Here is a 14,031-nt window from a genome sequence, read left to right as displayed (position 1 = left end):
TAATTTTCAAAACATTTTGCCAGCTGGTTTGCGAAGATAGACCCTCATAAACTATTTTACATGAATGAAAGGGGCACCTCTTACAAGGAGAAACAAGACCGTACAGAAAGAAACACTTATACACAGGAACACCTATACACAAAACATTTTTCTCCTCAGGAAGAGGAAAAAGAGGTCACAGTCATAGTGAGGAAAGGAAAATACAACCCCTTGTTTCTTGCAGTTGACTAATACAAAACACACATCATCTATAGCATAAGAAATGATTTAACCTGCAAATCTAAGGTTACTCAAGTTTTATTTAATCTAATTTGCAATTCCTATTTGCTTCAGGAGTGACACCACAGATATCCTATTATCAAGCAAATGTGAAAGAGCATGACAGTATGACACTACAAAATCAAATGAAAAAAAGATGCTGTTATGGTACTTTTTTTTTTATTATTGAGATGCTAATAATCCTATTAATCACTAAGTGGCATATAAACATCTGAAAATGATAAAAGTTTTTTCCTACCTTTGATTTTTATTTTTGGAATATCACAATGTATCAGCATGGCATAAGACAAGAAAAGGGAAAGGCTCAGTGTAGACTTGTCATAAGGCCACTGAAAGCATTGTCGGCATCATTTAGATTTCAATACAGCTGCTCTAACCTTACACCAGTAGCAAATCTGCTCTACAAGTTCACATTTTTAAGGACCCTGGAAACCATTATGCAGGTGACTAATCCTTTGCAGGTCATGCAGGCATTTGCTTCATTTTTAGCACATGCTTAAGGCACTGACCTCAAGTGCCTTAATAAATCAGGCCATCAAGTACTTCTGTGATTTCAGTGGTGCTACTGGAGATGAATAAATTACTCTCTTGACTATGCATTGGACCAGAGGAAGAAATTAGTATCAGATAGGAATACATGAAGAATTTAACAGAGGGAGGGAAACAACTAATGTGAGGAGATCAAGAGGTTTCCAGAGAAATATGAAAAAGGAACTAAACTTTGATGGAAGTAATCATGATAGCCACAAGTGAAGAAAGAAATGAAAGGCCCATCTAGGCAGCATTACTGGCTTAAATATTTAAAAGATGATCAGCATGTTACACATTACTGTAAATGACCCTAATAGTGATAGAAGAGGGGATTTCAGACAATTAAGCTTGGATTTGCATGGATCAATGCAGTGCCATTTTCCCCAACTTGGAGTTCCCACGCCTGTTTTATTCAATGTTCCAGACAATGCTCTATTCTTCATGCACTTCTAAAAGAGCTTACTAATAGGATATAGTAATAGATAGAATAGGTCTTATATTTATGCTTCTAACACACAGTAAGGTAGTGTAAGAAATATATTCCTTTGTGCTTTTCCCTGCTAATTTACTTTTACATTACATACTTGTTACTTTAAAACAGGAAACACAGCAATTAATCCAATATATAGTTTTTAGGGAAGCTTACGATTCACAATTTCTGGTTTTTATTATTAGTTCTTTACAGGTGATATTCTTTTTTGGGTGCCTCATTCTCAGTGTTGCTGTTTCCACTTTTATTTTTATGCTGCCCTTGATTTATCTCCAGAATTAAAGTATACACTTATGAGGAGAAAACTTAAGAAATAAAGAGAAAACTTAAAAATAAGGAGAAAACTTAAGACCAAGCCCTCTACTTTCATATCTATATTTAAAATGAGGGAAAAAAATATTAACTTGCATAAAAACTAACCTCAAAATGATATTTTAAAAAAGATAGTAAACCCTTGCTGACTGATATATTTCCAGAATTCTGTTACAAAATACTACTTCCTGCTAGAACTACTTCTTTTAGAAATATTTGACAAGTATGAATGTATTCTATCAATACACTGGGCATATATATGTATGACAATACCTGTCATACCCAGAAGTATTAATCACAACAACATGAATATCACCTAATCTTCAGAAAACACCTCCACCAGTAGAAAACAAAGTCTAAAGAAAGAAAAACAAAAACAAAACAACTACAAAAAACTGTAATACCGTAAAAATGTTGGTTTATTTTCAAATATGCCCATCAGCTTGTTATTTGTAAGCATGTCTAAAAACTCTACTTTTGTACCCAAACAAAACAAATGGAGTAGGTTCTAGGGTTTTATTGTGGGTCAGAGCTTCTTCTCTAAAGTCAATAAAAGAATATCAATTTACACCAGTTAAACTTTAATAATTTGCATCTTTTTTTTTAGGATTTGGCCCAGTAATTTCATGGCAGTAAAATATTGTAGATGAGTATTTAAAGCAGAATTCTGGGACTAGTGATTAAAACTGCTTTACAATACCTACAAATATACTTTTTTCTTGAGCTCTAAGGACATTATGTAGGAGATAAATATTCCAAAAGTAGTAGGTACTGGAAAAATCCAACCTAAAAAAAACAAAAACAACAACAACAAAAAAAACACATTTCATATGAGTGTAGCAAGTCTTCACAGTAGAACACACTTGTTTCACTCCCCAGTGACTCATTTATTCACAAGCAACAGTGTGAAAGCTGTTTGGCCCTACAGTCTTGAGCTTGAATAATGAGGTACTTATGAGCTGCAATTGATTGTTAGCACCAGTGTGAACTGAGACTCAAAACATATCGTTAGACACATGGCAAGATATCTTCTATCCCCCATGTGCGAAGAATCTGCCCTTTTGCTAGAAATAACGTTTTAACACTGATTACAGATAAAAACCATGGGATGGGGTTTTCAGATATATCCTTTCTTGTTTCAGCAGACCAAAGGCAAAAGTTTCACTGAGTGATTCTATTTCTTTTCTTTCTAGGATCTAGGCATATCTCATTGCACAAGACCTGAGAAGTCATTTCAAAGCTTTGGAAGACTTATCTATTTTTTAATCAGGCAATATCATCTTTATTCAGCCACATACAAAATCAGCGAATGCATGTGGAAAACTGACTTCAGTTATTCAGGTAATGAATGTTATCTGATACGTGAAGAAATTAAATGCTTCAGCACATGATTTTTGTTTTCCTCTTAGCTATAATTAATGGCAATTTTAATACCTTACAGAACTGCTTTAGTGATTGATTTAATCTCTTTGAAACTATTTCAAAATAAAGGTAGTTCTTATCAGTCACCAGACCTTTGCAGTTAATCTGATCTCCAATGCTAAAAGTTTTTTGTTGTTGTTCTTTGATATGCACTTGATATTTTACATGGTTTGAAGTAAGAAAGAATTAATTATGTGGGTTTATATACATATATATATATATATATATTTATACCCCTAAAGAATTAATTAGCTAAAGCTCTTAAAAGGTTGCATGCAGTTTTATCTATCTTCATATAAATTATTTCATATAAATTTCTTTAAATAAAGTAATCACATAGAAGCCACTGGAAGATTCCTGTATATTATGTTAAAGCATATGTGCAAGTCCTTGACAGCCACAGAGTAAAAGCAGAAACTGAATGCATAAAAGAAAGTAAATTTGTTTAAGAACATAAAACAGATCATCATTTGAATCAGAAAATGAATTATACTTCTTTTTGATCCAAAGATCATTAAAAGTAATGTGGCCTCTTTTTTGTACGTAACTTCAGAAGTCCTTGTTTTCTTTAGTCCTTAGCTAGCTGGACTACCAGAGCTTCTGTGGATACTTTTTGATGGAACTTCCAGTTACTGGGTGAATAACTAAAATAAAGTATGATCCCTATTCATCTTAAGGCGTTAATCAGTAAAAGCTGTGTAGGAATAATCAGATTTCAGAAGAAAAATAATTTTCTAAAAAGAGTAACATGGTGATGATATGGTAACATTATGCTATGATACCATATAGTCGTTCCCTAATGTAACAATCTTCAGTTAATTGAACTACAGTCTTATAAAATAAGACCACCTCCTTACTTGGCCAATAGTATGGTATGAGTAATACAAAAATATAAAAATTTTGGTAAGACTTTAAGAAATGAATATTGGAAGGTAAATATAGGGATAGAAATGTTAATGATCTCCTAGTCGCTAGAATTAAAATGGTGCTGGAAATGCACCAATTCATGCAAGACGCCTGCATCACAGTCTTTTGTTTCTAGAGTATCGAAATATATGTTTAATTGTAATATAAACAATACTTGCCACTACAGTTCACTGCACATTTTGTTAAGAGGCATATTCCTATACTGCTTAAAGCTTAGCCTTCCTTGCACTTCCAATGAAAGGAGGATTAACAGAGTTCTTAGTGGTTCTTCTCTGCAGAAACTTACAAAGGAATATTGTATCAGCTATGCAGATCCAAGTCATAGCTCTCGATTCTCTGTTGAATTATAGATTTTTTAAAAATAAATGCAACAACTTACTATGAAATTTAAGTTCAGTGCCCAAAATACCTTTTAATGTGGCTAAAATTTCAGGAAGCAGAACAGAACAAGAATGTCTCTTTCTTTTTCCTTACAGAGATAGTATTATTACTTCCTGAAGAAGGGTCCTGTTCTTCCACATTTTCTATCTTAGAGGATTCTACATCCCCAAGTCTTAGGAATACACTTCTATATGGTCTCACTTACAGGTAACTCGATTTTTACCAGGAGTGTTAACCAGCCTACTAAGACTATTTCTTTAGATGAGTTATTAGAGTACATGCAGTAATCTTTGAGGGGGAAAAAAAAAAAAAAAAAAGGTCCCTCGTTCTGCTGAGTATTGAAGTATTCACATTAAGTAAGTAAGATCCAGCAAAATACTTATTTGACAGTAATAGAGTGATTAGAGTATTCAGCCCTTCAGAGTCTGGATAAAAATTTTGCTATGAGTCAAGGAGCACAATGACATCTGTGCTGACCTCCCATGAAATAGCAGAATTCCACCAGGTATTCTAAGGTCTTCTACTCTGGTTTTGAACTAGGATTTCACTTTGAAGATGCCTTTTCCTTACCTATGTCCTAGTTTGGACAAATCATGACTTTCTGACACACCAAAAAAGAAAAGGTATTAGCAAATTCTTAACCCATTCTAATTCACAAGTTATAATTCTACAAGTAACTCAGTTCTGTACAATTGTCCCTATTTACATTCAGTACCAACATAACATGGAATATACCAATGATCTAGCTTACACTAAAAAAAAAAAAAGTTTCTATAGTTAGATTAGGATGCTCATAAGAAGAAAAATCTGTAAAACTTTAATATTCCCTACATATTTCCTAGGATGCTTAACTGAAAGTACTGTCAACACTTAGCATCAAATGTCTCTGGTACATCCATTCTTATGCTTTAAGTAATAGAATATTACTGAAATGTTTTCAAAGACCTTTCGGTTGTTGCCCTGGGAATATCCTTCTTACTTGTCAAAGATGGCAAAATTTTCAATGTTGAAACAATTTAAAACATTTTACAAAAATTAAAGAAAACGCTAAATACAACCAGAATGACAAAAGCAGATATTAGATATTTTACTAGTACCAGCCTCAAATTAAAAAGACCTTTTCCAAACTGGTAATGGAGATATACTCAGCTAGGGCATTTATGTTTGCACATTTGTTGTTTCATATGAAGTATAGCGCACCTTCAAGTCTCTGGGTTTTTAAATGTGTTTATTGCAAGAGCTCTGTAATTCCTACTTCCCATGTTAAATGGTATAACAGAAAATGTTGGATGTACAAACTTCAATGACAATCTCCTGTAATATTTTCCCTTAATGGTTTTGCATGCTATACAGTGATTTTGTAAAATGTTTGGATCTTCTCTTTGTACCTGCTTACCATGCTTTTGTTTTGATGAAAGCAGTCCAATAATAAATATAAGCTATGTGCTGCTCAAGTAGCAATCAGTACTTGAAGTATTATTGTTTTCAGCTTATGATTTGGGGAATAAAGGTTGGTTCACATCATTCTATGGAAATGGATGAAAGTGTCAAGAAGAAAACGCATTTCTCTTGGTTTCCAATGTTGTCCTTAATCAGAGGATATATATATATATTGGTCTTTAGGATATTGAAAGACCTGGCATAGAAAAATTATCACGTTTTGTGACAGTAACATATAAGCTTCAGTATATACAAGGTGCATAGTGAAAGATTAATACCTTGAATTATTTTAGTTTATGATTCCTTGGAGGTTCAAAAAGAAAAATCCATGGGGGAGGTTCTTTCCTCTATGCATGGTACACATCAGTATGATAAATGCTGTCTAAATCTCTGTTTCTTAAACAATATGGGGATTTTGTGTTTGTTTTATTTTTCATACTGTTTGAACTTAGAAGACTGGCCAGTACCAAAAGAGCTGGACCTAATTAAAATGATAGAAAGAAAGGGAGGTACAGAAGTTCAAACATTATTTGCCAATATAAATGCACACCTCCAAACAACATAACACTACAACAAACATTAATAAGCCTCCAAAGCAAGCACCTCCTATCTGATTAGTTTCCATGCAACCAAATTATCAAGAGCCTATTTCAAAAACAGGGCAAATGCAATCCTTTCCCTATTCATGTTCTAAATAATTGAAAACATCCCATTAACATCATTTGACCCTAGGCCTCCACTGGAATACTTTGATTCTTATACCTGTTTTCTTTGAAGGTGATTCTCTCTCTGTAGCTTATGCTCCATCTGCATTAAGAATCTGAGTTTATTGTAATGAAGTCTGTGATCCTTCTTGGACTTGTGTCTGTGTGCAAGTTCTGTTAGCAGTAATAAGTAAGACACCAGTACAGAAAGGGAAGAGTAAATCACTTGTTCAGTTTGTCAGAGGAAGAGAGTAGTCCATAGTATATCAGGATGTACTTACAAGTGTTATTCAAATCCTTCCTTCTAAAACATTGATATTGATTATTTATTTATTTATTTTTACTAGAAGTTATTTCTTCTACAGACGATTTAAAAAGCTTTAAAAGTACTGCTAGGCTTTGCTTGACAATGTAATTCTGCAGTGGATCCATTAATATGAAATATGCCATTGTATCCATTTGGGAAGAGATCTATGCTTGTGTAACAGAGCCACACTTCCCATTGCGATCAATGAGCTTCCCATGCATGCCAGTATTTACTTTCATGGACCCTAAGCAACACCTGGAGCATGTCTTAACTACTTTCCATTTCAGAACACATTCGCGCAATCTCCAGACAGCTCACATTAAAAAATACAGTGTTTCACAATGGTATAACATCCATGTCATGGCTGCCAGATCATTTGGCAGAGGCACAGGAAGGAGGTTTCTTGACTCCTCTAGAGGAAATTTTGTTGTGATTTCTAGGAATAACAGAAGGATTCTCACCTTCTCAGCAAATGAGTTGTGCTTTTATGCCATGTAAGAAATTCTGCTTTGGTTGGTCGGTGAGGCTCACTGCATTCTCTTCCTCTTGCCCTAACCTGCTGCATTATTTTTAATAAGAATCCCAACAGCAACGGATCATAATATTACAGTCCTGCCCAGACAAATAGATAGGTTTTTCTCACCAGAGGCAACTATTTAAAGCTGTCTTCATAGCCAGTGATTGCCACTGCCCAGGAAAACTCACATTTTCCTTTGTCACTAAAAGGGATAAAAATGTATTAGCACCCCACCTTCCTGTTGTTGCCCTTTGATCATTTTCAGACCACTCTAAGTTCTCATATATAACTGTGTGTAGGAGCATCTTCTGCAAAGATCTATAATGCTCTGTTTTACTCAGCCATTATTTATTTACCCTGTTCATTTTTTTTTTGTACACTAACCACCATTTTCTCTTTGTGCCAGATTTCAAATTAGTATGACTGACTCATTACAACACCCTTTTCTTCCTATATGTTTAACTAAATTATTAGCTACCTACAGCATATCTTTACCTTGTAGTGTTATTTAATGATTGCAAACCTTCTGAATATTTAAAAACTTCCATAAATTTCTTGGACATTTTATCATGGCAGTGAACAACAACAGTTCTGGTGCTATCATTTTAAAAAATGTTATAAAAATCTAACAGTGCAATAATAAAAGATTATAGCTACCTTGTAATAAATGACTGCCAGATGATTTTTAAAGTATTTCCTGAGAGACTAATTCATTTGTTTTATACTTGATTGTGTCTGTTTTTTGTTTTGTTTTTTTTTTTTTTGAAAAAGCAGTTTTGTGAAATATCACAGACTTCTTCATTTTTCATAGTGTTTTTTCTCTATTATTTCCTTGGAAACTTTCCGTCATTTCCAGATGTAAAGAAAAATAAGCAGATATCTCTGAAGATGATGATGATTCTGTGATTCACTGATTAATTAGCACTGGAGCAAGCATAGGATAGTTTAAGGTATCCTTTTTTTTTTTTTTTTTCAGAAACTGTGAGATCATCTATTTCATATATGGATGGCAATCACAAAACTTGTTAAAAATTCTGTATTTCTACACAATTTTATTCCCATTTCTGAAAACAACTACAACAAACCTGAGAAATTAGGCTTAGAAAAAAAGAGAAATTTAAAGAAATTTCCAAGGACAAACCACTCTAGTACATACAAAAATAAACATAAAATTGGCTATCCCAAATGAGATCTGAAGGAAGAGAGAGGAGTACTCTAATCAACTCTGTGAAAGTGCTCACCATTTTTAATAGCTCTAACACTTAACAGCTGCTTGCGTCCTACAGCTGTGAATCAGCATTCCTCCAAATTGGGCTTCTTTTGTAAATGACAAGTAGCATGGCTTCTACTTGTGCCTTATTGCTTTGTAATAGGCACTCACAAAGCAAATCTGCTTTGATAAACTTTTGTAAATTACCCTGGGAAATACAGTATCTTCAGTGCTCTCCTTCAGAATATAATGAATGACTCCTTGCTTAAAGAGATGAAAGAAGTATTTTGCATCTGACGTTATTTTAGTAGTATTTGTGGGGAAGACTATCTAGATCAAACACGTCTTGTGTCATGGCAATTGCATTTCATTTCAATAAATCTGTTCAACAACACTACAAAATCAAGCTTTATGATATTTTTTGAAATACTTCACTTTGATAAAGGTGAATACTTGGTACCATATCTGCATGGATATTCCCATACCTTCTTTTTATACTCCTTTAAAAGCTACTCTACAGTCAAGCAAGACTAGAAGCAGCATATAGTCCCTTTGTTATCTGAGATTCTTTGATGACTATTATGTCATCCTTTATCTCATCTCTTTCAATTTAGTTTAAAACAATGCTTGTTGAAGAAGAAAGTAGTAACAGCTTGCACCAGAAGACTGTAAAAACACTCTCCTAGATGCAAAACAACAAGCCAAATGCCAGTGTGGAGGAAAAAAAAAAATGCTTGATCAGTGAAATATTCCCTCCTGATACTTGTAATTCATGAGTGCCTGAACTCAAGTATCAACCTGGCAGGAAACCCTTTATGTTACTAATTCTGTGAAAATTGATTATCTGGTACTTTGTTAAAAATATTCATAGTACCTATTTCAACATCTCAGCTGTCAGTCACATCATAATCATTCACCACAATTGCTAAAAAGAAAAAAAAAATAATTAATATGTGATAGAGCATAACGCATGGCTTGTGGTTTTGTGAAGGTGAAAGAGCAGATGGAGGTACGCTACCAAAACTCCTCAGCTCCTCTCCATTCCACTTAAAATATGTTAAAACCTTATACTTCCTGTTGTCATGTTATGTGTTCACTGATCGTTCTTACCTGCTTTGTGGTTGGTCTTAAAACTGAGAGACAAATGTGAGCGTAACATTGGCTATGTTGGGAGACCCTGCTGAGCTAAGTGATAGAAAGAGAGGCACTGTCACCACAGTTCTATGCGTGTGCCACTTCATGAAAATAGTTAGTACCAGTAGCACTACCTGTGTTATTTCCCCATTGTATGCTTTTGCAGAATAGGGTCACTGGGTTCTTAGTTACCCTTTAAGTCCCATACACACAGGAATGACTAGGCAGAAATAATATTGACATTGGCAACTCCGTTCTGTTTTCTTCAGTGATCAAGTGAACTTCAGAACTCAAGTGATGAAGCTCAGTTTCACAGCTTTTATTTTGTTTAATTATTTCTGTGATGCCACTTCTTAAGACCAAGCAATCCCCATTTTGCTCACCTCTTCAGACATATACCTTTGTTCCCTTTAACATCTTTGTTATCTTACAAAGATAACTCCCTTCAACTTACTCCCATGTATCCATTTTCTCAATTTTGCAATGTCACCTAAGAGAAATAAATGAAAAAGCTAGAGAAAACAAACAAACAAACAAACAAACCAACCTTCTACCTAAATCCCAAATTTTCAAGAAATGCCTAAGTCTGAGTCAGTGTATGACCTTTTGATATAACTTTCTCTTCTGTGTCCTCAGTTTCTTTTCCTTACTGCCTTCAGCTTTCTCTCATGTCTGACCTAAATTATCTTGAATATGACTTGAGAATTGCAGCACATCCAAAACTGTTGAAGGAATAAATAAGAGCTCTGGATGTTCAGCATCCCCCTTCAAGCCTTTTTCTGACATTTCTATCAGACAGTGGGCACTATAAAATTTTAATCTATAGAAAAATCACTAAGTGGTAGTATCAGGACATGAAAATCTGACTTGTTTCTTATAAATATATATCATGTTTTGAAGAAGGGCAAGTTTCTCTCCTTTGGGAGGTCCTACTAACAATCTCTATACATGTTTTCCTCCAAACTGTCTCACCTGCTTGCTAGTCATTAATTTTGGAAATAAACTGACCCCCCCCAACTCTTCAATAGGGAAGGACTTCTTTGTCCTTCTGTCACTAAGTTACAGTGAGATGGGTTGTAACGTGGGGTTTGAGCTATAAAGATGGTGTAATTTTCAGTCTCCTTCCAAGACGATCCCATTTGAAATAATACCTAGTCTAGGCTAGAAAAAAATAAAGAAGATATCTTAAGCATATTTTGAAGGATGCATGGGGCTTAATGGATCTTAGTCACATACATGAAAAATTCTTTCTGAAATTGGGACCTGATTTGGAGCTTCTCAGACACTACATTGTCGTCATTCAGCCACTCAGTCTTTATTGTCCAATTAGTGCTATGCAATATAAAGCAGTTATAACAAATGTATTTAAAAACTTGCTTTCTAGTTTTTCTGTAAATTCAACCTTCTGCTACATATTTCTAACACAGATCATCTAATATATTCCATTACATCCATATAGGCATTTATCCTATGAAATACAATACAGATAAATTATTTATTTTTTAACTACTTTTCAGTGACTGATCATTGCTTAGATTAGGAGCTTCAAAAACCTGTCAGCCAGTATTAGGGGTACTGCTGCTGGGCTGTTGGTAATAGATAACCATAACTGCAGCCTACCTCCTTACACAGAGAAAGGTTTATAATTACAGGAATTCAGCAGCACTGTTTTTTGTTTGTTTGTTTGTTTTTACACCATTACACTATTTTTTGGCACTTTCAGGTAGATGAACTAATGTGTTCTGTTTTTTTTTTTTTTATGGTCATCAAAGAATATTCTTCAGTGGCTTGACTGATGGCAATGGCTCATGGCCAGACATGAACAAATTAACTACGCAACCTCAAAAGCCTATAGTATGCTCTGTAAGGTTCTAGCCCTTCCAGAGAGACAACAGTTGTTAGCCCACCAGTGCTCATTAACTCAGGAATGTCACCACGCTGACCCAAGCTACCATCTCCACATGCAAAGTACTATGCTGTTCAAATATTTATTTGTAACTGGTTCAGAGGTGACCTTCCTGTGCTCCTCTTCCCAGTGTAGTCATGTTCTCTGTCTTTTCAGTCCTTTCCCACAAGTTGTCTCTTTCCTGTGCCTAAAAGATTACTCTTCTGAAATAATTATATTTAATGTTTATTTGCTGAACATCCTACTTTTATTAAACATTCCCTTCCAAACTTCCTTGGAAACATTCTCGAGCCTCCCTTAAACACACTACAATGAAGTGGAATAACCTGCCCACATCATATTTTTAAAATCTCTATGCAGAATATATGAGCAACTCAGTGGATTTCCCTATAAAAGATTTTAGAGAGAAATAAATTAGATTAGATTAGATTTTACTTGTAAACCATATTTGAACATAAGCCTCCAGATGGGAAAGGTCAGGATTGTATATTAACCCTTTGAACTAGATATCCCCTTTGAAAGATGAAAGTTTGGTAGTAAATGGACCCACAAGTTTTTGAATTATTTTGCATTTAAATAATGGATTTCTTATTTTCATCCATCATTAACCTAATTGATCTCATTTAAAAATGCAAATTGTGGCACTGAACTTTCTTGTTCACAGATATTATTCTTTACTGTTTATCATAACTATCCTTTACGTTCCATTTGTTTCATGCATTCATTAACACAAAAAGCTCAAACAAGATAATTTAGCTTATTAACATAGTGTTTACATAATTATTGAGCTAAATAATTAAATAGAATAACTTCTTATTTACTTTTCATTCAATATAAAGAGCTGTACTTGTAGGGAATGCTATATCTTTTAATTTGCATTCTTATTATTACTATTTTTAAAACTGTCTTTTACATTGGCAAATATAGAAATATCATTCCTTTAAGGAAGACAGAATGGAATGTTGGTCACCACAGTACTGAAATAACACTGAGATGCTATATCGTCCATCTTACTGTTCACACTGCGATTTAGAGAAAAAACAAACAAACAAACAAACAAAAACATAAAAGAAAACTGTTTAGGGTAAACAACAGAAGACTGTCATCACAGGTGAGTCTTGTGTGGAAACCTGAAGGTGTACAAAGACTGAACTTGTCTCAGAAGAACAGGGAGTCAACTTTAAGACCTCAAATTCTCATTCTCAAGAGAACAGGAATCCAGCAGAATTTCTTAACTGAAAGAGAAAAGAAGGAACATCTCTCCAGGAGAGGAGTTGACCTCCAAAGGATAGGAGCATCCATTGCGAAAGACAGTCCTCCTCTGTCAGAAAGATGGATCAGACTCAGGTATGTGAGAAAACACCTAGCTTTTCCAATATGAGCTTAGAAGGATTTTAAAAACAAACAAACAAAACAAAACAAAAAACTAACAAAAAACATCATAAATTTGTATGGTTCTCAGAGCTGAATCTAAGAGCTCTGAAGAAGAAAGCATTAAAGCCAATGAAGGCATTATGAGTACACCCATTTTTGGACAAAACAACTCTGCTGCTTCAATGGGAAATTTCCTCAGCCATGTGCTCAGTCTCCTTGATATATGTTATATTGTGCAATAGGATGGGCCATGCCAGAGAATGTGCTGCTTTATCTGTGCCATCTTGATACTCCTGAAAGAAGGCTTAAGCTTGAGATATTAGCTACCTGCTTCAAGTTCCACAGGTCTCTGATGTATCACAGTTCCCAAACACTCAAATTATTCCTCAGCCACCACTCGGCTGCAAGAAAATGAAGATGGGACATATTCTACCCATTTACAATACAGATGTAGGTAACAGGGAAAAATGTCCCTCTCCCCTCAGAATTTATCATAGCTAAGAGGTGTCCAACTTCGTGTGCTTTTGTGTGAGCACACAACTGCCTCTTCTGAACTACAAAAAAAACAGCAAGTCCATAGTTGATACAGTCACCCTGAACAGTCACCAAAGATATTTAAAAATGTAACTAATTCATCAAAATTAAACATTAAGATGTAAGAAAGCTGTATTTTTTTTTCTCTTTCAATAGACTGTTCTCGTGTGGAACTGTCTCTTAGGCATTCCCCATAGACAGAGGGTCTAACAGTCATGACCACTATGTATGACCGTTTTCTTGCCTTTTAAAAAGTAATAACTTATTTCATATAGTACTTATGAAATAATTTAATATAGTATTATGAAATAATAACTCATTTCACATATATTTCATATATTGTGTATTATAATATATATATATATCATATCTTATATTTTCACATAACACTTTTCTTTCTGAATGCAAAACAGTAGAAATAGTGTTCCAACAAAAAAACGAAACCAGCCAAGTAAAAATAACAGGCTCTCTTAGTGAGAGAATAACTCTCTTAGTGAGCATCAGGTAACGTAGCTCTGATAAAATTACTCTGCCTGACACCAGCAAAAATTCTAAACCAATCC

The 14,031-nt window shown here is 34.3% G+C and overlaps 1 protein-coding gene across 6 annotated transcripts in view; it reads right to left on the bottom strand.

Annotated features, from left to right (window-relative positions):
* CADM2 (cell adhesion molecule 2) overlaps positions 1-14,031 on the bottom strand; it is a 667,772-nt gene that overhangs the window by 104,165 nt on the left and 549,576 nt on the right. The gene's annotated exons all lie outside the window — the stretch shown is intronic.

This window comes from Cygnus olor, chromosome 1 (genome assembly GCF_009769625.2).
Source record: "Cygnus olor isolate bCygOlo1 chromosome 1, bCygOlo1.pri.v2, whole genome shotgun sequence".
NCBI classification, from domain to species: domain Eukaryota; kingdom Metazoa; phylum Chordata; class Aves; order Anseriformes; family Anatidae; genus Cygnus; species Cygnus olor.
The sequence above is the reverse complement of the archived record's forward strand: the minus strand, read 5'-3'. Positions and strand labels throughout refer to the sequence as shown.